The sequence below is a fragment of the Sorex araneus genome, chromosome 4, assembly GCF_027595985.1.
Source record: "Sorex araneus isolate mSorAra2 chromosome 4, mSorAra2.pri, whole genome shotgun sequence".
Taxonomy (NCBI): Eukaryota; Metazoa; Chordata; class Mammalia; order Eulipotyphla; family Soricidae; genus Sorex; species Sorex araneus.
In genome coordinates, this window is record NC_073305.1 from 14,353,361 (window position 1) to 14,375,824 (window position 22,464).

The following is a 22,464-nucleotide window of genomic DNA, read 5'->3' on the forward strand; positions in this document are numbered from 1 at the left end:
TTTTGCTTTTGCTCATCTCTGTATGTGTGTGTGTTTGTCTCCCTTCTCCCTATCACTCTCACACCCTCTCCTCATGAACCCCGTTATCCAGCTCTGCAGGATGAGACAGCATAGGGATTAGGCTCTTGCCTTGCATCCCATAGATCCATCATTGATCTCTGACACGAGTGACCCATGAGCACCACAGGATGTAGGCCAAAGCCCCACAGAAAAGTTCATATCCTTTCCAAACTGGCTTAATTCCTCTCTGGTCCTAAATTATTTTGGCTACAGTAAATATGGAATTGACTATTGAATGAAAGGGTCATCTGGAAATTGTTATAAATATTTTTTGTTCAGTGAATAAACATTATACCACCTTTGACTTTCTGCTTGCTTCCTTGTGATCAAACTAAAATAAGAGCTTCTACTTTCCTGTAAAGCAAAGAAGAACTAAAGAATTTTCAAAGGTTTGAAAATGAACTTAAATCTCCAAACCACAAAGGAATTTGCTAGTACAGCTTCATTTAAACCAGAATAAGCTCTAATCATTGCAAGAAGTGCTAAATATTGAGCACTGCCTGAAACATGAAATTTTACACCCCGGTTTTGAGCCCCGGTAACCTCTTGAAAATGAAAAGTTAATAATGACTGCTTCCATGCACATAAGAAACTTCAACTGCATGATAGTGCTTTGGATTTGGATGATGTACATATCAAAAAGCACTCTCATTTCCTGCATTGTCTTCACTTACTACTCCAGGGATCAAAGAATCTATTCTCAATTCTTGAACAAGGCAACCAGGAGAGCAGGTATAGCAATAGGCCTTGTAGTATCTAAGTAAGGTAAATTGGTGTCCAACAGTATCTCCCATTGCTGATAGGCAGTCTGCTATAAAGCCATGAAACTATCAAATTCCATAGCATGTACCCTCATCCCCCTGCTGTGTTTGCAATAATAGCCCAAGCTGCCTCCCTCCATTTAAATGCTTCCCAATTTCACATCAGAAACATTTTCAATCTCTCTTTACTCTGCTGCACACTGAGGTCTAAGGGAGCTCCTCCAAAGGGTTGCATTCCACAGACCTCTGAAATTGTACATTTAGCAACTTAACAGTATTCTGCCCCACCATTTTCTAGATGTCAAATATTTTTCCCTAGGCTTGCATCTTTGCCTGAACTTGTCCCACATCCTACCAGGCCCCCTGCAGAAATTGTTGCTCCACTGTGCATCCAATTGTGAGAAAACAAAATGAGGGAAAGGCACAAAAATGCTATTGTGATAATAAATTAGGGAGGGAGGTCCATAGAAGAGAAATTGCCCGAAGCTTTATAAAGATCCTGACACTTAACCTTGGGGAATCACACAAACATCTTAGTCCAGTTGAGCATGCCTCGTGAAATAGGAAACCATGGCACCAAAGAGATGTCTTAGGTAAGAGATGATGAATGGAGGAATTCCAGTTGGTAGGTGAAATGATTTAGAAAAAAGGTGATAGAGAAAGAAAGTTACATATTGGCAAGGAGTTTTTGCAACACAAGCAAGTTGTTAAAACTTTAGCTTAATAAATTCATTGATGGCTAAAGTAGTACTGGTAAGGTGCACCTTGCGTGCAGGGAGCCTGGATTTGATTCCCAGAACCACATAGGGTCCCCTGACACTGTCAGGAGTGATCACTGAGCATAGAACCAGGAGTAAATCCCAAGCACTGCCAGGTGTGCACCACCCTCCAACCCCCACAAATGCAAAATCGTTCCTACAAAAGAAAAAGGTGGCTAATTATCAGAATGCACTGTATACCTTGAGGTAAATTTATTTGGTTTTCTTGGTTAAAAAAGAATGTTTAAATAGTCTATTTTTATTAAAAATTATTTAATATTGGGGACAGTGGTCGTGGGATTGGTGTTGCAATACTATACCTGAAAGAATTCTATCATGAACAGCTCTGCAAGTCATTGTCTTAGTAAGAAGAAAAATAACATGATTTTATATTGCAAATAGACTATTTGAAGGTAGCCTTTATTTGAAGATACAAGGAAAATGGGGGTTCTGTTCTGCCCACTTTTTTTTTGTCTTTAGACCACACCTGTAAGTGCTCAGGGGTCACTGCTGGCATTCCTGGAGGTGCTCAGAGAACCGTATGGGATGCTGGGGATTTAACCCAGGTTGGTCATGTGCAAGGCAAACACCCTACCTGCTGTACTATCACTACAGCCGGGGAAAATGGATGTTTTTTTTTAAAGAAAAAACAGAATGTTTCCTATTTCTATAGGTCAGGGACAAATGAGCTGAAGTACAAATCTGGTGCTTGAACTGGACTACCCATTGCTTAGTTCAGATAGTTAAATGCAAAACTAGTTTCAAGGAAAGTACTATCTCAGCTATAGGAATGTTGGTATTCTAAGTGAGCAGTATCTGCTGTAGACTATTTTGCAGGAAGCACTAGAAATGGCGCCAAGCCCTATAAGGAGAGTAAAGCAAACTCTTTCCTGTATTCCAAACGGTAAAGACATCTTGTAATCATTACCAGTGATTCTCAAACCTCCATTTCCCTCCAAGATCACAAACCTCACCTCGTCTCCTCCCAATCTTTCATTTTGTTGTTGTGGTGGTGGAGCTATACCTGACATTGCTCGGGGGCTGCTCCCACTTCTGTACTGAGGAATCTTTTATTTACTTGGAAAGGAAGAGTTTGAGGCCCCACTCAGCGGTGCTCAGGGTTTATTCCTGATTCTATGTTCAGGGGTCATTTCTGGTAGTGTTTGGGAGACCATGTACGGAGTGCAGGGGAACATATGTGTTGCCAGGGACCTAACTGAGGTCAACAGCATGTAGGGCAAAACCTTAGCCCTTTTGCTATCTCTCTGTCCCTACCTTAGTGTTTCTTAAAATATGGCCCTGGGGCTGGAGAGATAGCACAGCGGGTAGGGCGTTTGCCTTGCACGCGGCCGACCCGGGTTCAAATCCCAGCATCCCATATGGTCCCCTGAGCACGGCCAGGGGTAATTCCTGAGTGCAGAGCCAGGAGTAACCCTTGTGCATTGCCAGGTGTGACCCAAAAAGCAAAAAAAAAAAAAAAAAAAAAAAATATGGTCCTATCAGCAGCAACAGTATCACTTGGGAACTTGTTAGAAATATAAATTCTCAGATAGCACCAGACTACTGAGTCAGGAACTCTGGGAATTGTACCCAGCAATTGGTAATTTAATAAGGTTTCCTTTCTTCCCCATAATTCTGAATGTCTGAAGTGCTATGGCCACCTAATTGTCCCTCCCTCCCCTCTTCCTCATGGAGAGACCAAAGCAAGGATGGAAACTTCTAAGAGGGAGCCAAGTCCTTTAAAATATAATTAAGCCAACAAATCAACTAACCCTGGAGGTTGTCTTACCACAGGACTTTAATGTGAGGTAATAAACCAATTATATTTTCTGTAACTTTGCAGCTGGAAGCATCCAATTTCGTGGATTCTTAAATGAAGAAAAAGTTACTTTAGAGAAATAGGGATTCCAGAGCTGTTGCTTGTTGTATTGGTTACCTCCATAAAAATTTAGTCAGTGAAATATGACATAATTCAAGTGATAAAATTTTGAATAGCTCACTTCTAAGTCTAAAGGCAGTCTTAGTCCATGAGATGTTACAGAATAAGAAATAAGCCAGAGACCCCTGAGGAAGTTCAGAGTCAGAATGCCTGTCTTGTGCACATGAAGTCAGATTCCCAGCATCACCCTTCATGCTGAGTGTGATCCCAACACCACGACTAAAGTGTGGGACCCTCAGTGAGCATAACCAAGTGGGTGTGACCCCTAGACATCTCAGAAGCAACAACAATAAGACAAAGTGGCTGGGAAATGGGAAGAGGGGATGGATTATACACGGTGTTGCTCAGGGGTTATTTCTGACTGTGCTTAAGAATGACCCTCTACAGTGGTCAGGAGACTGCGAGTGATGCCAGGATCAAACTTGGCTTGGTCACATGCAAGGCAAGTGCCTTACCCCCATATACTATCTCTACATGCCCCCCGCCAAATAATCCTTTTTAGAAAAAAGAAAGAAACCAAAGAAACTAGACAGGGGTACATCTGATTTCTAAGTGATGTCCAACTTAACCTGCAAATGAAAAGACCACTGACTTCAGAAGCTATTTTGGTAAACTTTTTTTTCTAGTCACGGATACTTTTAAATTATACATCTGCCTGTTAGTCTTAAGAACTAGTTCTAGGGGACTGGAGCGATAGTACAGCGGGTAAGGTGTTTGCCTTTCACATGGCAGACCCGGGTTTGATTCCCAGCATCCCATATGGTCCCCTGAGCACCGTCAGGAGTGATTCCTGAGTGCAGAGCCAGGAGTCAGCTCTGAGCATCGGCAGGTGTGACCCAAAAAGCAAAAAAAAAAAAAAAAAACTAGTTTGAGTTTAGAACTACTTTTTTATGTAGTTGCATGCTTTCTTGTTTAACTCTTCAATTAATGGCTACTTACTATCTGTTCTATGAAGTTACCAAATTAGCTTGCTTCTTCGTAAAGTAGGACATAATCATTTATATAACAAACTTGACAAAATATTTACTTTGAGATTTGCTGTAAACTCTTTGCTTCTCTCTGATCTAGAACTGTTTATGACAAGCCTACTCCTCTCTGGAACCACCAGCATTCAGGTCCAGGGTACAAATTTTCTTTTTCTTTTACTACATGCCACACCATTCGGGAGTACTCATGCCATTCTTTAGGGTGTAAAATTTCATTTACTTGAAAAATAATCTTTCGTGGCCAGTAGGCACATGAAAAAATGCTCAGCATCACATATCATCAGAGAAATACAAAGCAAGACAACAATGAGATACCCATCTCACACCAGTGAGAACAGCACATATCAAAACTTATAGGCACAATCTGTGTTGACAAGGATATGGTGTAAAAGGACCTCTCATCCACTGCTGGTGGGAGTGTTGTCTGTTATAACCCCTGTGGAAAACAGTATTGAGAATTCTCTGTAAACTTAGAATGGAGTTGCCATATGACCCAGCAATTCCATTTTAAGCATCTATCCCCAGAACATAAAAACACTCTCTTGAAAGGACATATGCACACCAATATCATTGCTGCACTCAGTACAACAGCTAAGATGTGAAAGCAATGTATGTGCCCAACGACAGATGAATGTATTATGAAACTGCGGTTTATATACACAATGGAATATTATGCAGCTGCAAGGAATGATGAAATCATGCAATTTGCTGCAACATAATCGGAACTAGAAGATCCATTTTGAGTGAAGCCAGAAGAAGAAAGATAAATACAGGATGATCTCACTTATCTGCAAAGTACAGAATACTAGATGAGGAAATATATTGCAGTAAAAGCAGGATTCCTAGATCACCCTTAACCCCCGTGTTTAAAGAGGAGACTAACAAAGAAGGAAAGGAATCAAGGTTGGGGGCAGGTGAGAAAAGAACAAGACATAATGGGTAAACAGGCATCAGAACTTCAATTATACCAGTAATATGAGTAAGAGGTATGACCATATATTCAAAGCAGAGATTCCACAGAACTGAAAACATGAGACCTAAGCAGAAACCACTTAAACTTTTTAATGTGCTTGTCAAGTTGACAGGTGAGGGATGGATTGGAAGTTGGGGTGGGGAGGAAATCTGGGAACACCGGTGGAGCAGAGTTGACACCGGTAATGTAGAACTACTGTATACCTAAAACTCAACTATCAGTAACTTTGTAAATCATGGCTCTTTAGTAAAAAAAAAAAAAAAATTAAAAGCTTTTTTCTCACTCACTCTTATCCTCTCAGCCTACGTTATTCTTAGAATTAGTACTCTTCCTCAATGAAACTATTTTGTCAGTAAAATAAATAAATAGCAAGCTAGAACATCCTTTTAACTATGGTTCTTCGTCCCTGGTTTAAATAAGTTAGACCTGGAAAGTGCTTGCAGAGGTAAAGATGCCAACATTGCATATTTGATTAAAGAAATATACGTTGCTTTTGTGGGAAATGAGAATCAATTTTCACTGAATGGTCACCAAAACCACATTTGTTTAGGGGCTTCCAGTTGACAGAATTTACATGTACATAATTAAATTTAATCCTCAGAACCCTATGTGATGAGCTCACTAGATCTTGTTAATTGCTTACAGCTGACAAAGCTAAAACTCACACAGGTGAAGTTTCTTGCACAAGAATTTCCTAATATTCATGTTCAAGCCAGGAGTCAAATATCCATTGTGATTTCAGTTTGCTTAATACTTCCACAAATGGGGCTGGAGTGATAGGACAGCAGGTAGGGTGTTTGCCTTGTATGCGGCCGACCCGAGTTCAATTCCCAGCATCCATATGGTCCCCTGAGCACCACCAGGAGAGATTCCTGGGTGCAGAGCCAGGAGTAACCCCTCTGCATCACCAGGTGTGACCCAAAAAGCAAAAAAAAAAACCCAAACTTCCACAAATGACTATTAAGAAAATAAGAAGCAGAATAGCCACCCTATGTATTGAATCACCTCTTATAATTTATCACTTTACTTTGCCAAATTCTTGCATCTTTCAACTCAGTGGGGCACTCTGTAATCTTGTCAGTTATTTATCATAGAGACTAGGATAACCACCTCCTAATTCATTTGATAACATATCAGAATATATTAATTAATAGGGACTTGATTTTGAAACATCCTTGGTCATAATCTACATCTATTCACTTGTTCTTTTTTTAATCTTTGGACATTATCATGCTTCTAGCTAAATCTATTCTAGAATCTGTTAAGTTTATCAGAGTTCAAAAAATTACTAGTACAGTGGGAGTGGAATCTTATGAGTAAATAATCTTAGGCATTAGAAATTACTTGGTAAATGATTGCATATTCATTAACATGCTTTACTGAAAAAGCAACACAATACATATGACACCAGTTCTAGGATCCAACAACAACCAGGATAGGAATACTGATTTTATCATTCCAAGAAGTAAAATTTTTCTTTGTTCTGAGTCTTTATACCTATAATTACATATTAAACAGAATGGAGATAAGGGAAGATTTGATTTTGTTTTTAATGCTAAGAGAATAATGCTCTAGGAACTGTGGAGAGCATAATGATTCTGCCTTTTTATATTTTGCAATTGAAATCAACAATGAAAATTCTCAGTAGCTGCCATCAACTTAAACTGTAAATAGCTACAGAAAAATGAATTAAAGAGATTTTAAAAATTTTTAGATCATATGCTTAGGGAAAATCACTACTTCTCGTCTACCTGTGATATTCAGCGCTGTGATGCTACTTTGGTAGCCATAGTTGAAATGACCAGTGAACCTACGAGGCCATAAATTTTATCACTGTCCCCCTTAGCAAAGACTCACAATACTCTAAATGCCATTAAAGGCTTTTCTGGAGAAGGTGTGGCAGACCTGAAATTATGAAATTATGCATCAGCAAATGATCTACATCGATGATTCTCCAACTGTAATCCCTCCAAATTGGGAACTTTTTTAGAAATACAAATTCTGGGACCCCATCTCGAACCCACTTGAATTTGCTGCTCAGGTTGGGGAACGGGGTAGGGAGACCAGCATTCTAAGCTTCCCTCGTCCTTAGTGCTCCTCAGCTTTCTTCTGACCATATCCCCTTCAACCTTGTTTTTTTTCATAACTCCCATATTTACCAGTTGGCCTCCCAGACTTGTGGTGTCGTCCACTCCTCCATTTATGTGATTTTCACCTTGGGATATCCTGGGGGCTCAAGAGGGCCACCATGGGCTCTGATTGAGAAATACTGCTTTAGCTTATTCCAATGCAAGCTAGCATGTTGAGAACCAATTGGTAAGAAACATCAAACTTACACCTAAAAATAGTTTGAGCGTGCTAATTGTCCTCAATCCTAAGGAATTAGAATGAGCGTGTATATCAGATTGTAAACCTCTGCCAGCATGCTTAAAAGTTCATACAGAGCTTTGAACTTTTAAATTGGTACTCATCAGCCTCAAAGACATTTGAAAAGACCAGGGGAAAGGACATACTCTTAAGTAACACTGAGTGTCACAACACCATAGCTTGGATAGAGGGAAGAACAAAAATTAGAGGACAATGCAGTCGCAATAGGACTACAGTTGTGTTCCCAGCTATGAAGCCAGCCTTTGTCTTCCTGTTCCAGGTCAGGGCCTTTAGCACAATGCTTCTTTGACCAGGTGGACCAGGTGGCAGCGAGCAGCAACGGTGAGATCACAGAAACAGGAGTAAGGAGGAACTTCACAAATAGGAAAAGTCATTCTCTTCAATCAGCACATTCCTCAGAGAAACATTTTAATCTCTTCAAAACAAAATGAAACAAGGCATATAGGGGCCCAGGGAGATCATACAGGAGCTGGAAATCTTTCCTTGCCTGTGGCCAACACTTACTCGAATCCCTGGCACCACATACAATCCCTGAACAATGCTTGGCTCTAAACACAGAGCCAGAAATGACCCCTGAGAGCTCCTGGGTGTAGTCCTAACCATGCCCCCCCACCCGCAAAGAACCTATATAATATTTCAGGATTATAGAATGTTTATGGACATCATACACACAAAGCATGAGGGGGTGGGATGGGGGTGATGCTTAGTGGTCAGGTGCCTACCTTGCATGCATGAGGCATGGTTCAATATGAGCTCCATCCCACATTCCCAATGAGATCTTCATGGCACTGTCATTTGTGATCCCTGGTGCTACAACAAAGTGTGTGGTCTCCTGCATACTGCAACTTAGTACATATTACCCCCACACACACACATCACCATAACCACTGACACAACAATAAAGAGAAGGGAAGGGAAGGGAAGGGAAGGGAAGGGAAGGGAAGGGAAGGGAAGGGAAGGGAAGGGAAGGGAAGGGAAGGGAAGGGAAGGGAAGGGAAGGGAAGGGAAGGGAAGGGAAGGGAAGGGAAGACAAAAGAGGAAGGAAGGAAGGAAGGAAGGAAGGAAGGAAGGAAGGAAGGAAGGAAGGAAGGAAGGAAGGAAGGAAGGAAGGAAGGAAGGGAGGGAGGGAGGGAGGGAGGGAGGGAGGGAGGGAGGGAGGGAGGGAGGGAGGGAGGGAGGGAGGGAAGAAAAAGGAGAAAGGAAAGGAGAAAGTAAAATGAAGAAGGAAATTGTATTTGGGAGACAGAGAAGAGTAGATTTTCACTAGTAGCTTTAGACCAGTGCACTCACGTTTTACTCTAACCTCACTATTCAATCGCTTTGAATATTCTGATTATAAAGTATACATTTAGATATTTTCCAATAATATGCTTCATTTGAAACATCGTACCTAAAGGTTATAGTTTAGCTTGCTGGTAAATATTACAATAGGGTTAGTGGTACAGGATACAATTGTTAGGACAATTATTTCAGGACAATCTGTTTTTACAAAGGTGGTTATTCAGACATAGAACAAAGGAGAAAAATTAAGAGTCAAGAGTTTCTGCTAAGGGGGAAACTTGATACAGCTGGGCATTTGAATACATTACAATGAGCAAAAATCAGCAAAGAGATACTTCAGGAAGGTAATTTTATTCAGACACAAGTTACAAAAATGTTGTTATAATTGCAAATAACAGATGAGTTTGCACAAGCTTGATTACATCTTAATGAATTCTTAAAGACTTTCTTTAATACGGCTATAATTTTTCTACTGTGTAGTCTTTAATAGCAATAACACGCTCTGTCTATGTGTGTGTGTTTGTGTGTGTGTAAATGGGCTTGCTTGAAAGAATAGTAACTTGAATATTTAATATTAATTAGACCTGTTTAGGAGCTTTAAATCTATTGTATTTACAAATAACTTCATTGCAAACAGAAAGTCTTTTGCCAATATAATTGGGAATGGAGGTGGGTTGGGAGGAAACTTTGGGTTTTAGCAGTTTCAAAACATCTCTGTTTTTCTAATGCTCTTTCATGTGGCATGAAATATATCAAAAGAGCATCCTCAGCTTCATTCAGTGGGGCTGGGGTTTCAAGTTTCTCACAACTGAACCTCATTGACATTACTCTTGAAGCTCCCAAATGGTACATGCTCACGTATGTCCTAGTGTAGCAACATTTGGGTTGCTGTTAGATTATTACTCTAGAGCTGGATTCTCTGGGATGCCAACAAAGTATAAGTTTGAGGATCCCTCACTTGCTGATGCTCCTTTTAAAGATCTTGAAAGAGACTCTAGCAATGGTCTTGACATGGTCTTCCGGTTTGGTAAAATTTGCAAAAGATACTATCACTTCTATGATTTTATTTTTCTTTATTTATTTTACCTTACATGAGGCCTACATTCAGCATCCAGACTAGTGAGTTGTTCTCAGTTCCAGCAATGCTTGGGGTACCACACTTAATGGTGCTGGGGGCCAGGGTGGTAGGGGAACAAGAGGTGGCTTGGGTAGATGGCTTCAATTCCAAGCATAGAGTAATCCCCCTAAGCATAGTTGAGAACAACCTCTAAGCACCACACCAGGAGCAGTACCTGACTACTGCTGAGTTAGCCCCAAAAAGACAAAAAAAAAGAGGTCATAAAAAGTCAACAATAAAGGAAAAAGAAAAACTAAAGGCTGCTAAAGAAAACTACATAATATACAAAGGAAACCCAGTCAGGCTATCATTACATTTCTCAGAAGAAAGTCAATAAACTCAGAGTAGAATAACATATTTACAATTCTAAAAGATAAAGACTTCCAGTCAAGAATACTCCCTTCTGCAAAATTATCAATCAAATCTGATGAGAAATAAGGGCTTTCCCTGATAAAAGCTAATGGAGTTTACAACCACTAGGCCTGCAGTACAATAAATGTTGAAAGCAGTTCTTTTATAAGAAAAGGGGAAAAAAAGCACATAAAGCCTTGAGCATGGTGATAAATAATAACACTGAATCAGAAAAACAAGGAAAAATAAAATGAAGTAACAACTCATCAAAGGCAAGGTAGAATCTGTTTAGTTTAAAGATACTGAATTAATGCCAGCAGAAAAACGACAAACTAGTTCAAACTTGAAGGTAACTAAAAAGTAAAAATTGGGGCAGAAATACTTAGAAGAAAATAAGAAACAACTTAGAGAATGGTCAGGAAACTCCTTTCAGAATAAATTGAAGTTAGGAAATTATGGGGGGAAAAAAACACCAAACATACAAAAACAACCAGAAAACAAAAGATAGAATGGTGGTATTTAAACCCATATGTCGGCAATAACCCTAAACATAAATGGTCTGCATTCACCAATCAAAAAACACAGAGTAGAGATATGTATTAAAAACAAGGGGCTGGAGCCATAGTACTGTGAGTAGGGCGTTTGCCTTGCATGCGGCCGACCCGGGTTCGATTGCCAGCATCCCATATGGTCCCCCAAGTACCGCCTGGGATAATTCCTGAGTGCATGAGCCAGGAGTAACCCCTAAGCATTGATGGATGTGATCCAAAAAGCAAAAAAAAAGGAAAGAACAAACAAACAAAAAAAAAACAGACCTATCTATGTTAGACAAACAAGAAATTTAGGATTAAGGGATGGAGTCACAGTGAAGGCTGATATAAGGTATTGAAAGCCAGTAAGAGAGAAAAAGGTAGTAACTGCAATACTAGGCAAGAAGGTTGTGATACACATTTAATGGAATATAGCTCAAATATTAGAAAAGATGATGCAGTGCTGCCAGACAACATGCACTGAAAAATAAGCCAGGAAGTGAAAGACAACTCCTATACTATTTCACTCCTATGTGGAATACAAAAAAGCCAAAGCAAATAAACTAGCTAAAAACAAAAAACCAACTCTATCAAAACAACATGGTGGTTAGCAGAGGAAAAGGAAAAATGGTAGAGGGAATGGATGGAGATGATCCTTTTCTTTGTTTTCAATCATAAATGACTATTATTGTTTCATTACATATTGTTGCAGGACGTTGTATTCTTCTTTTTCTTTGTATTATTATTATTATTATTGTTGTTGTTGTTGAGGCAAGGTGGCTTACAGTAGTGTTAATGTTTATGCTTTATGTATATAAAGTTATTGTACCAAAGTGCCCTTATCAAGGGTTCATTTTGATAATAGGGTGGTGGTGGTGGTGATTTATATGCATATGGAAGTGAGAATCTGTACTTCTAAAATCTTATACTGTTGTAAATGAAAAACCAATACAATTACGTTTTCAGAAAGAATATGAGAGAGAGAAAGAGAGAGAGAGAAGTGGGGGGGTGGCAGGAGGGAAACTGGGAACATTGGAGGTGGGAAATGTACATTGGTGAAAGGATGAGTGTTGGAACATTATGACTGAAACCCAATCATGAACAACTTTGTATCTGTGTATCTCACTGTGATTCAATTAAAAATGTACATGAAACTGGAGTCAGTGGCAGGAGGGTTTTCTTGCATGTGGCCAAATTGGGTTCAATCCCCACCACCCCATATGGTCCCCCAAGCCTGCCAGAAGTGAAACCTGAACCCAAAGCCAGGAATAAGTGCTGAGCACCACTGGGGATAGCCCCAAACCAAATAAAATGAAACTATTCACTTTAAGTTACATGCACCACAAAGCTGATTGAAGCATTATTTATAATAGCTAAGGTATTATTAAATAAAAGATTATTTTTAAGAACTAAGGTATTGGGCCGGAGCGATAGCACAGCAGGTAGGGCGTTTGCCTTGCACGTGGCCGACCCGAGTTTGATCCCCGGCATCCCATATGGTACCCCAAGCACCGCCAGGAGTAATTCCTGAGTGCAAAGCCAAGAGTAACCCCTGAGCATTGCTGGGTGTGACCCCCCAAAAAAAAGAACTAAGGTATTACCTATAGTAACTAAGGTATGGAAATCACATGTGTGTAAATCAATAGATGATTAGATAAGGATAATGTATCATGTGAGCACAATAGATACTACTATTAAGAAAAATATGAAATCTTGCTACTTTCAGCACAATAGAAGGAAAGCTGAAAGGATTATGTAATGTCAGGAAGAAAAAAAAATCATGATTCCATCCCAGTGTGCAATAAAGGAAACAAAGCTAATGAATGGAAAAAACAAACCAATGAACACAGAAAACATACATGAGGCAAAGAACAGAGGATTGGAGCAAGGCTGGAGGGCGTCTCATGGGTGGTGATGCTTGTTTTCTTTTAAAAATATGCATAATGTTTATAGGCAATTTTATTTATATTTGAAGCAAAACAGATTTATTCAGGAAATAAAGAAAGGGAAAGGGAAAGGTATATGGTCAGGAGAGAACACAGCTTTCTCCAGAGAGGAAAGCCCAGAGTAGTTTATTTGGGGGGAAGGTTCAGTATGGCTTTTTTTCATAACCGCCTTTGTCCTAAATTCTTCACACAAGCAGGAGTTGATAGGGCTTTTCCTGGGGAAAAGCATTAAACTTCCGGTGGTCCATGTTTGAATTCCTATCGCAGTCTTATCAGTGCATTCCTGGTGCTTCTCCTTCCTCTTAAAGTGGGAATTAGGAGTGTTGCCGGTAAAGTGGGGATTGAGGGAGGCAGACTCCCAAAAAGAGTGCTTCCACCTCGCTGCTCAACCCATCCTGGCTCTCAGCTACCAGCACAGCACTTAAGGAATCCCTGGCCTAGATTAGGTCAGTTGTAACCTTTGCCCAGACATTATACGTTTGTGGCTTTTTCCTCACGGAAAATAATTTCAGGAGGAGGCAAACATGGTGAAGCAAATTTTTATTCTTCAAATTTCAAATTTCAGGAGGAGGTAAAATGGTGAAGAAAGTTTTCATTGAAGCTTGTTTAGAAATACATGAGGGAAAGAGAAAGAGAGAAGCACATGTTTGAGGGAAAACGCAGTTTTCTCCAGAGTATAAATAAGCAAGCAAAGAGACATAGAGACAAGCAAGTGATACGTGTTCAATGGAGAACCTATAGGCTTAAAGAGCAAACCCTAGATATAATTTTAAATGAATGAATGAAAGTGATAAAATACGACAAATTCTGATATACATAAAATAGTTATAAAAGCAGGAAAGTTAAAAAAATCAATGCTCTCATAAAATAATAATAATAATAATTATTATTATTATTGCCTTTTGGGTCATACCCAGCGATGAACAGGGGTTACTCCTGGATCATGCACTTAGAAATTACTCCTGGCATTGCTGGGGGACCATATGGGATGCTGGGAATCAAACCCAGGTTGGCCACGTGCAAGGAAAATGCCCTACCCGCTGTGCTATCACTCTAGCCCCTCATAAAATAATTTTTTAATTTATTCTTTTATTGAATCACCATGTGGAAAGTTACAAAGCTTCATAAAATAATTTTTAAGATGAAAACTTGATTATAAAACCTTAATTTTATGCTAGACAGTACAGCAGGTAGGGTGCTTGTCTTGCACAAGACTACTGGGCTTAGATTCTTGGCATTGCCTATCTCTTGAATCCCACCAGGGTGATTTCTGAGCATAGAACTGAGAATAAACGCTGACCACAGTCAGGTGTGACCCCAAAACTGAAAAATTTTAAAAATTATCCAGAAGACATTAAAATTTTTAGAAAATACCTTCTAAGTAGTTGATTTATACTTACAAATTTTAAATAAGGTATTGTCTGTAATTACAAGTATTAAATAAAGTTTTACCACCATCACTTATGAGCTTTGTATATTTAAAACCACAGTTCTCTCATTTGTAAGCTGGGAATGAGACCACCAACTTCTCAATGGTATTATGAAGATTAAACAGCAATGTAAAGGACCTTGCCAAGTGCATGGCACATGTAAGACATTTTATGAAAATGGTCAGTTTCTTATTCATTTTTTCCTTATATATGGGCTCTCCTGGTTGTGCTGGGGAGCTGACCATATACTGCTCTGGAAATTGAACCAGGATTGTCTAGTTGCAAGTCAAGTGCCTTACCCCCATACTATCTCTCCAGCCCCTGGATACTGTAATTTCATAGTCAAGTGTGTGACAAGCTTATGGCAAAATAACTTTGAGGAATTTTATTTTAATTCAGAGAAAAGACAGTTGATGATGAAATAAGTAATAGAGAGCCTAGCTTCTCATACAAACACACACAAAAAGAATTTAACCGTTCAAAACTTTGTTTTAAAATAAATTTCTTTAAAATATATTACCAGTAAATATTTGTATACCTATATTATATTAAATGGCTAAAAGTTAGGTATGTGGTAGACACACCCACAAATACCTCCCACTCACCTATATAAACTCAAAGCTTCCATCCCTCTCGGAGAGCCCGGCAAGCTACTGAGAGTATCCTGCCCATATGGCAGAGCCTGGCAAACTACCCGTGATGTATTCAATATGCCCAAAACAGTAACAACAACATGCTCTTCATATTCCTGGAGTCAGCAGATGCCACTGGGCTACACTAGCACGAGACAGGGATGAATGGAGATGTTACTGGCACCCGCTTGAGCAATCGATGAGCAAGGGGATGACAGTGACAGTGATATGGGCTTTAGTCAGGCTGGTATGGCAGGATTCATACTTTGACTTGATTCAAAGACTGGAGCCGCCAACTCAGCAGGATTTGACGATTAGGTACACAAAGCTTTTTCTGTAATGAATAATCGAACTTGATCTTTTTATAATTTTGTTACTAATATGCTGCCTTTTGGATGAGCAGGGAAGAAATAATTCCAGCATCTTTCATGCTCTCTTCACAACAAATTATGAATAGTACAGCATATGTGGGAAGTTCATTTCCTCTCCTTTGATAGCATAGAACTGTCTGTGCGGGGTAAGAAAATATGTCTTCCATTCTGAACAAAAGTGATTGAATGTTGCTGATGAACTATAAACAGAACATAATAGCAAATTTAGAAACCTGTAAATAAGCTACACTGTAGTTCAAACACACACACACACACACACACACACACACACACACACACACTGGGTGAGAAAGAGAGAGAGAGAGAGAGAGAGAGAGAGAGCGCTACACCATGTTAATGGATTCATTTCAAAAACAAAGCTTTGGGGATCCATCCATTTACTGGCTCAGTGTTACAAAAACATTGGCACAGAACAGATTAGGAAAGTATCTAAGCACAAGACAGAGTTAGAGATAGTTCAAAAGTGACTTCAAAATCTCCCCTTGTCCAACACATCACACTGGGATTCTCCAGATAAAAGGGGTGGAACATTTTTAGAATGGCCATAAGTAAATAGTATGTTGTCTGACTTACATGCAGAAAAGAGAGTTTAAAATAAAATAAAATAAAATAAAATAAAATAAAATAAAATAAATACTCTGGCAAACATGCCACAAAATAGCCTGAAATTTCTCCCTGTCCTTGTCCATCAGGGACCTCTAAACATACAAATAGTTCCAGACTCGGGGCTGGAGTGATAGCACAGCGGGTAGGATGTTTGCCTTGCATGCGGCTGACCCGGGTTCGATTCTCAGCATCCCATATGGTCCCCTGAGCACCGCCAAGAGTGATTCCTGAGTGCATGAGCCAGGAGTAACCCCTGTGCATCGCCGGGTGTGACCCAAAAAGGAAAACAAACAAACAAACAAATAGTTCCAGGCTTGAGATTTGTCAACTTTACAATGGTACCAAAACAAGAGGCATTTTTACAAACCCCAGTTCCATATTCTCTCATGAGCTGATGGGTAGTTGCAGTTCCCACTCAGCCTATCTACTAACATACACTGCAAAGATTTCAAGTTGAGAATGAATCTGCCACACCTAACTTTCCAAAAGGCATAGCTCAGCCTAGCCCACCCGAAATGGTCTCCGAACATTGACATTGGCCTACAGTTAGGCAAAATCATCCACTGCCAATCCTATTTTATAATTGTGTTGCCTACCTCAGAGATGGTGGGCATTTAGCAGACAGGATGGAATGTGAGAATGCAAAACACAACATTCAAAAAGTTCTGGCAACACAATACACTGTGGAATGGTGGTGTGTTTTAACCCAGGAAAATTGGGGGCCATCTGGAAACAGTGGCTCACTCATTCTAGCTACTCAGCATCATAAGAGAGGACCCTACTAAATAACACTAGCCCTGTAAAACATCAGTTCACAATACATAATAAAAAGCACAGTTTCTACTGAAATTTTGCTCGTATGGTCCCACAGTCAGGGACCATCTACATTTATCCTCGGAGGGTCTCCTAATGTCTATAAAACTATAGGATCAGGTTGTTCTGTGGATGATCAGACTTTTTAAAAAATAATGAGTGATGGAGGCATCTGCTTTTGCAGCTGAGGTATCTGTCTGCTGGATAGAAGGTTATTTCCTTTTTTTGCAATTACATGCTACCTGAATCTCCAGAGATTGTGATTCTGTCTTCTTTGACCTTAGATTCCAGGACAACGTGCTCAGATTGTGGATTTTCTTACCACTAACAGAATAAATAATTTCGGCATGGGGAAAAATATCTCAAAGGGCTGAAGTGCATGCTTTGAGTGCTCACTCCCTAGCACTGCAAGGTCCTGGACTGCCAGGACAGACTCGCAAGCACCTAAACCTAGAGCACTGAGCACCGCTGGATCAAATACAAATAAGTGAATCAATCAATTGATTAGTGCTGAAGCTAGATGGAAATTTCTTAGTGATGAACCGAGTCCTTTTCTCGGTTCTTAAGCTATCTGAATTATTAATCTTTTGCTGACTGCATGAGAATTTTTGGTGCAGAATGGGTTCTAATAAGTCATTCTCTGTAAAAAAAACACACACACTTTTTTCTTTCATGACACAGAAATCATCACTACCTCATCCCCAAGGATGGATCACATAGCCTGCCCTCTACATACCTTGGCCATGTCTTTGTCTCTCAGTTTTAGAAAGTTCATCCTTATGCCAACTCAACCTCTCCCTGTGGTTCCCATTATATACAGCACATACATGACCTCATTCTCACAGAGCCCAAAGTCCAAGAGTTTTTCAGGCACTTCTACCTCCAGATCTCACTCACTGCTTCTCCCCAGATTTCTCTCACACCAAAGTACAATTCTTCACCCTCATAATCAGCATCTTCCATGTCTCTACCACTTTGTCCATCTGAGACAGCCTGGGAATCAGATTGCCCCACAAACAGAGGCACAGTTACTACTGGGAAAAGGACAACAAAGCAGTTATAAAGTGTCTGAGAAGGAAATCACAGGAGGTAGGACCATGGTGGAAAAGTCAGAAAATGCTGTTGGAAGGGTGTTGCTACGTGATTAGAGTGTTGCTGCTAGGCTGCAAAGAAAAGAGTGGGGCAAGGCAACCCTACTGCCGGAGAAGACGTGGGGCCAGAAGGAATGGGGTCCTGGATTGGAGCCCCTATTGGGGGACATTATCTTTGATCTGAAAAGAAGCAGAAGTCAGTGACAAATTCAAAGCATCATGCTGACATGGCTGTGGGCCATGAAGAGGTCCAGGTGTCTAGAAGATCTCTGTGCCCTCTCTGGCTATAGTGTGAACTGATCAGACCGGATAGCAGTGAGTGGAAGGAGACTGATTGATTGCAAGGGTGTTTTGGACTCACTATCACTCACTGTCATCCCATTGCTCATCGATTTGTTCGAGCAGGCACCAGTAACGTCTCCATTGTGAGATTTTTTGTTACTGTTTTTGGCATATAGAATACGCTGGGTAGCTTGCCAGGCTCTGCTGTGGGGGCGATATACTCTGGGTAGCTTGCCAGGCTCTCCTAAAGGGACAGAGGAATCGAACCCAGGTCGGCCACATGCAAGGTGAACGCCTTACCCGCTGTGCTATCGCTCCACCACCTGTTTTGGACTAGAATTGAAAAAATTTGATGATAGATTAGATACTGACAGAAGCAACAGAAAGCACCCAACATGATTCCTAGGCTTCTAAGTAGATGATAGGGAATGATGATGAAACTTTTCCTAGAAAAGGTGATTTAGGAGAGGGGAAGACCATGAGAACAAAGTCAATAATCTGATCATAAGCCAATAGTCTTCATGCAGGCAGTGAACTCCAATTCTCAGGCTTCCTACAGGCAATGGCATATACAGGAAGATTTCTTGCCCCCAAATCCTCATTGAAATCCTACCCTATAATGGGCTTAGGAGTTGTTTGGTCAGTGCTTAGGTCATGAGAATGGGATCTCATAAATGGCATTCCTTCCCTTTTAAGAAAAAACCTGGGGAGCCCCTGATCCCCTCTACCCTGTAAATATAAGAACGACAAAGTTGGCAGCTGGCAGGCTGGAAGGCGCTCTGACAGGTATTAAATCTGCTACCCCTTTGATTTGGACTTTCAGCCTCCAACACTGTGAGAAGTAAATTGCTGTTTGTTTCTAAGCCAGACAGCCTATGGGATATTTTTTTTTAATAGAAGTTGGATCAGACTGAGATAGGAAAAAAGTTAAAAAGTACTGAGGGTCTCTTCATATGTGTGTGTGTGTATATGTGTGTATGTGTGGGGGGGGTGATGGTGGTGGTGGGATTAAATATATAGCTCTTTTTCAAAAAATTATCCCTTCAGATAGAGAGGGCTGTTGTCATTACCATGACAAAATAGTTCAACTTTTAATGTCATGTTTAATATTCAGAAATACTAAGGTTCAGCTTCACATTAACAAAGCAATTTAGCTGTCAATGTTACCTATATGCAATTATACAAATATCTCCACAGTAGTGAGGTAGAATTTGTGTCCTCTTTCTTATATTCTACAGGGATCATCTTTCCCATCTGCTTCTGAAGGATTAAAGCACATTCTCTACCAAGCACACAGGGACACGGGACAAAGGCCTGTCCTGCTCCCCTGAGATGTCTTTTGAACTAACACTAACATTTCATGGCTTATTTTAGAGGCTTTTAAAAATGGATAACTTTGGTATACTCTTAAGATCTAACCATCCAACCAAGAGCTAAAAATTCTTTTTTTTTTGTAATTTTTCTTTTCTTTTTTTTTTATGTTTTTTTGGGCGATGCCTGGCAGTGCTCAGGGCTTACTCCTGACTCTGTGCTCAGCAATCACTCCTGGAGAGGGGTGTCATATGTAATGCTGGGAATTGAACATTGTACAACGGAAGCACCTTCCTTGTTGTAAGATCCAGCGCCAAGGCTAAGAATTCGTACTATTGTTTAAACCAAGCACAGCGGGTAGGGCGTTTGCCTTGCACATGGTCGACCGGGGTTCAATTCGTCTGTCCCTCTTAGAGAGCCCGGCAAGCTACCGAGAGTATCCTGCCCGCACGGCAGAGCCTGGCAAGCTACCTGTAGCGTATGTGATATGCCAAAAACAATAATAACAAATCTCACCATGGAGACGTTACTGGTGCCCGCTCAAGCAAATCAATGAAAAATGGGATGACAGTGACAGTGAAATTTCTATCATTTTATCCAGAAAAAAGAAAAATCTGCCTCAGCAACCCCAAATGCAAATGGAACATTTCAGATCTCACCATAGTTTCGGGGGGTACAATATGTGGGGGGAGTCTTTAGCTTTTATTATGTAGTTAAAGTGAGCCTAAGAGCCAAAAGAAAGAACTAAGTTTTTAAGTTTCAAATTGAGCTTGACTATTTATCTAACAAGTCAACTTTGTGGTTAGCATTGAAAACAAAGGGAAAAAAAAATCTAGTGATCCTATTTGAACTAGAACCCTTTCTGTTAGTTATTAAAGAGATGTTTTCTGACAACTTCTCAAACAAACTTGTCTCTAATTCTCAATTAGACAACAACTCTTGCTTATGCCTCTTGGCCCTCAAAAATCATTTATTTAAAACAGATATCCAAACAAAGAGGCCTTGAGCCAGAGGTAAGTATGAGTGCAGCATGTACATTTTTTTGGTCTCTTATCATAAAGACTGAGTACAGCTCTTTCAATCAATGTGGACTACAAATATTGCAGAGGGATTATATGCAATTCATTTTTATATTATGTCCCCTATAAAATGCTGCACTCATAATAGATATAAAAAACACTGCTTCATAATCAAAGAAATCTACAAATTAATAAAAGGAACTTAGGAATTACACACAAAAAAGATAACAAGTTCTGGCCAAGTAAACATGTGTTTGTATTTACATAAGCACACCAATGGCATTATGATTGCATTATCAGAATAGAAAACTATAGGAGAGAAAAAGCATATGATTAATTTTGTTGAAATATTCCAGTTCAATTATCTAATTCCAAATATATATATCTATGTACATAGATATATATACATATATATAAAAGGTAAGGCATTTGCTCTTACTTTACTAAGTAACCAGGCCATTGATTGGCACATCACAGTATAAATAATAACCACACAAATTCCAAATCAATCTTAAGTCTGGAAGATGACACAAAGGAGCAGAGAGTTTTTCTGGAGTGCACAAGATTCTATCTCTGGCACCACATGGACTTTCAAGACATTGATGACCCCAGTATTGCTGGGCCCAGATCATATTGCTGGGCCAAGCTTGTGAGAAATGATTTATACACCACCTTCAAAAAAAACTAACAAATAATCATTAGATTAAATCTTTATGCCCTTTTAACATTTAATGTAAAAAGGAAGACCTTCTCTCAGTACCCCAAGGAGAAGTTTTTCACAAGAAATCCTCTATGGAGAAGGTGAATATAAAGATGACCATCAGTAGAGCTGTGGAGATCTTAAAACATCATCCTAAGATAGACAAAAGCAAGAAGAGATCAGTCACCTGGACCATCTCTCTACCATACGCATCACTCTTACACAAACTAGCCTAGGCCCAGCTCCAACATGAGCTTTAGGGAACAAGAAGAAAACCTCACCATCTTGTGTGCACATACATAGACATGCAAGTAAATATCTTACTATACACAATATATTAGAAGCAGGCAAATATTTTGGAGAGAGGAGGGTTGTATCGTAACCGTTTTACCCAGGATAACTGAAGAAAGGTTGTTAGGATTCTGTTGGGGGGCCCACACCCAGTGTTATTGGGGGTTTATCTTGGTGCAGAGATGAGAATTCATTCACTCCCAGCAATAATTGTGGACCAAAAGATGCTGAGAATTGAGCCCAGGAATAGCACGTGCAAAGTATGTGCCCCAGCTTTTGAGTTATTTCCTGGTCCAAGAAAAAATGTTTGTTTTTTTAATTGGACCTATTTTACCTAAGACTTGAATGTGTTGATGATCTTCAGGTAGGTAAGTTGTAAGTAAAAGAATTCTTGCCTAGAGGGAGGAGTGTACTTTAATGTACGTAAGTGGAGAACTATATGTGTGTCAGGGAAAAATTATTGTGTGTGTATGTATTAAAACCAGCCTCAGTTAAAATCCTGAGCCCAGAATTTCAAGAGCACACACATGGGCCTGTTCCTTCCTTTTGCCTTGTTGCCTCCGAGAAAGCAAGATGGGTCACCAGCAGCTCTATTGGAATCATCCAAGAACATTTGGCCAGGGATCATGCTCTTGTTGCGTCTGCTTCAAACCCACATGGCCTGATCCAGAAACACGACCTCAATATGTGCCACCAGTGTTTCTGCCAGTATTTGAAGGACATCGGCTTCATCAAGCTGGACTAAGTGAACTTCTAGAGTTGGTTATCAGAGACACCTACTGACAGCAGAAACAATGCTAGCTCTTT

At 39.9% G+C, this 22,464-nt stretch overlaps 1 protein-coding gene and 1 pseudogene across 1 annotated transcript in view; one reads left to right on the plus strand and one right to left on the minus strand.

The window, feature by feature from the left end:
* ATP2C1 (ATPase secretory pathway Ca2+ transporting 1) overlaps positions 1-22,464 on the minus strand; it is a 126,569-nt gene that overhangs the window by 99,216 nt on the left and 4,889 nt on the right. The gene's annotated exons all lie outside the window — the stretch shown is intronic.
* On the plus strand, positions 22,231-22,402 carry LOC129404186 (40S ribosomal protein S29-like; annotated as a pseudogene).